Source organism: Homarus americanus, unplaced genomic scaffold, assembly GCF_018991925.1.
Source record: "Homarus americanus isolate GMGI-L3 unplaced genomic scaffold, GMGI_Hamer_2.0 scaffold2408, whole genome shotgun sequence".
NCBI classification, from domain to species: domain Eukaryota; kingdom Metazoa; phylum Arthropoda; class Malacostraca; order Decapoda; family Nephropidae; genus Homarus; species Homarus americanus.
In genome coordinates, this window is record NW_024752487.1 from 5,544 (window position 1) to 9,059 (window position 3,516).

General features: G+C 52.5%; 1 non-coding gene across 1 annotated transcript; it reads left to right on the top strand.

Annotated features, from left to right (window-relative positions):
* Window positions 1–245: 245 nt before the first annotated feature.
* LOC121855114 lies at window positions 246–2,091 on the top strand. Its single transcript, XR_006086717.1, has one exon. It is a non-coding gene; the product is annotated as a small subunit ribosomal RNA (ribosomal RNA).
* Window positions 2,092–3,516: the final 1,425 nt, after the last annotated feature.

A 3,516-nucleotide genomic window follows, 5' to 3' on the forward strand; every position in this document is an offset into this window, starting at 1 on the left:
CGGTCCCTCGCCCAATGTCGGCTGCCTCGCTGGAGCTGGGGCAAAGAGGAGCGGATAAGGGAGGAGATTGGCACACACGGTGGCGCTGCCGGCGCCGAGGATAGCAAGAGAAGGTGCAGTTAGATCTGATCATCTGGTTTGCTATTTCTCTAAGGCCAACGTGCGGTCCCTCGCCCAATGTCTTCTGCCTCTCTCTCAATCTCACTATTTTGGCCGCCGTGATAGGCGCCGCCAACAGCAGCAGCTACCTGGTTGATCCTGCCAGTAGTCATATGCTTGTCTCAAAGATTAAGCCATGCATGTGTAAGTACAAGCCGATTTAAGGCGAAACCGCGAATGGCTCATTAAATCAGCTATGTTTCATTGGATCTGTAAACCCACTTACTTGGATAACTGTGGCAATTCTAGAGCTAATACATGCAATTGGTCTCTGACCGCAAGGGAAGAGCGCTTTTATTAGTTCAAAACTGGTCGGGCCCCGGTCCGTAACCCACCTGTGGTGAATCTGAATAACTTCGGGCTGAGCGCACGGTCTCCGCACCGGCGCCGCTTCTTTCAAGTGTCTGCCTTATCAGCTTTCGATTGTAGGTTATGCGCCTACAATGGCTATAACGGGTAACGGGGAATCAGGGTTCGATTCCGGAGAGGGAGCCTGAGAAACGGCTACCACATCTAAGGAAGGCAGCAGGCACGCAAATTACCCACTCCCGGCACGGGGGTAGTGACGAAAAATAACGATGTGAGTCTCATCCGAGGCCTCGCAATCGGAATGAGTACACTTTAAATCCTTTAACGAGTATCCATTGGAGGGCAAGTCTGGTGCCAGCAGCCGCGGTAATTCCAGCTCCAATAGCGTATATTAAAGTTGTTGCGGTTAAAAAGCTCGTAGTTGGATCTCAGTTCCGGACTGACGGTGCACCGCCGGTGTTTACTGTCACGCTCGAACAGCCGCCCGCCGGCTCGCAGGATGCTCTTTGTCGAGTGTCCCGAGTGGCCGGATTTACTTTGAAAAAATTAGAGTGCTCAGAGCAGGCTATTTGAATGGCCCGAATGGTGATGCATGGAATAATGGAATAGGACCTCGGTTCTATTTTGTTGGTTTTCGGAACCAGAGTAATGACTAATCGGAACAGGCGGGGGCATTCGTATTGCGACGCTAGAGGTGAAATTCTTGGACCGTCGCAAGACGAACTACTGCAAGCATTTGCCAAGGATGTTTTCATTAATCAAGAACGAAAGTTAGAGGTTCGAAGGCGATCAGATACCGCCCTAGTTCTAACCATAAACGATGCCAACTAGCGATCCGCCGGCGTTATTCCCATGACCCGGCGGGCAGCTTCCGAAACCAAAGTCTTTGGGTTCCGGGGAAGTATGGTTGCAAAGCTGAAACTTAAAGGAATTGACGGAAGGGCACCACCAGGAGTGGAGCCTGCGGCTTAATTTGACTCAACACGGGAAACCTCACCAGGCCCAGACACCGGAAGGATTGACAGATTGAGAGCTCTTTCTCGATTCGGTGGGTGGTGGTGCATGGCCGTTCTTAGTTGGTGGAGCGATTTGTCTGGTTAATTCCGATAACGAACGAGACTCTGGCCTACTAAGTAGTCGACGGATCTCCAGAAAATGGTGTCCAGTTCGCAACTTCTTCTTAGAGGATAAGCGGCAATTCTAGCCGCACGAGATTGAGCAATAACAGGTCTGTGATGCCCTTAGATGTTCTGGGCCGCGCGCTACACTGAAGGGATCAACGAGTTTTCCCCCGAGAGGAGCGGGTAACCCGTTCAAAGCCTTTCTTGATAGGGATTGGGGCTTGCAATTGTTTCCCATGAACGAGGAATTCCCAGTAAGTGCAAGTCATCAGCTTGCGCTGACTACGTCCCTGCCCTTTGTACACACCGCCCGTCGCTACTACCGATTGAATGATTTAGTGAGGCCTTCGGACTGGCGCTCTTGGATTGTCGGCCCCGTTGCCCGCGAGGGTTTTCTGGGGTCGTCGCCTCGAGCTGACGGAAAGATGTCCAAACTTGATCATTTAGAGGAAGTAAAAGTCGTAACAAGGTTTCCGTAGGTGAACCTGCGGAAGGATCATTAACAGAGAGAAAGAGAACGGGGCGCTCTTAAAACTACTACTACTCTCCTGATTTGGGCGGTCTCGGGCTCTGCTCTGGCAACTCCAGCAGCGAAAGAGGACAATCCCGGCCCCCGCACCAAAAATAGGTACCACCACGCTGTAGGTGGACCACACTCGGGCGAGAGCGCGAAGACCGGAGGAGGAGGACGGACGGGGCTTTGGACGGCTGCCCGTCCGTTCCTTACTACCGGCGAATAAGCCTCTTGACCCAAAAAGAGTGAAATTCAAGTGTCAAAAAACAACAACAAGCCGTCCGGCCAAACCCAAACCACAAACTTGGGCTATGTCTGTCAAACCCTTTCATTGAGACTCGACCTGTGATGGTTAGTCGCAAAAAGACCAAATGGCAAATACACAACTCTTAACGGGGGATCACTCGGCTCGTGGGTCGATGAAGACCGCAGCAAACTGCGTGTCGGTATGTGAATCGCAAGAATACCAGATACATCGACAAGTTGAACGCATATTATTGACGCGGTGTGGGCGTTCTCTTTGAAGTTGCATGCGAGTCACATCTATCTCATGACTGGGAGAGGCAGAGTTCTCTCGCGCGTTAAGCGGTGTGCGCCTCATAACGGCGCTCGCCGGGAATAAACACTAGTTCTGCAGCGAGCCGCTTTCGCAAATTAATACTGCGAGTCTCGCTCTCTTTCTCCGGATAAACAAGTGCCACTGCTGTGGCATGCGGGAGGAGGAAGAGGTCAAATTTATGGCAAGATTCGCCGGTAAGGCGGAACGGCGTATTGCATTAAAACTGTGTGTATATGACTCTTGAGATGTTCTGCTGGAACACTTTTTCTGTTGGCTGTTTACCACTCAATGAGAGGAACGGAGTCAGGGGTTTGAGTGCCGGCACCATGGCCTCTGGTACCCCCGCGACAAGCCTCAAACCTTCCTGCCTGGTAATGTCGGTGGTGAAGAGGGTCGGTGGCAGCGTCTTCCGGCTTGTGGTTGGGAACTTGTTCCCCTAAGGATGATGAGACCCCGATGGAAGCCTCGTAGTAGGAAGAGCTACCCGCCAAATTTAAGCATGTCGCGGAGGAAAAAACCAACAAAGTTCCTTAGTAAGGGCGACTGAACCGGGAAAAAGCCCAGCGCATAACCTCGATGTCTTCGGGCGAAGTTGTTCTAACGTTCAGGAGGTCCAACTACGCCGTCCCATACCGTCTAAAGTCAAGCTTGAAAGCGGCCACTGCCCGCCAAGGGTGACTGGGCCCGTGGCGCGCCCGTGAGGTACAGATGGGAGGACGGTCAGAGGGCCTCTCTGTAGAGTGGGGTTGGCAAGGTCTGGCCCAGCAGGTGTTAAACTCCATCTAGATACATGTGACCACAGACCATTGGTGGTGCTGCCGGGACGGCCGAGGGCAGTGGGACTGGTGCCTCAC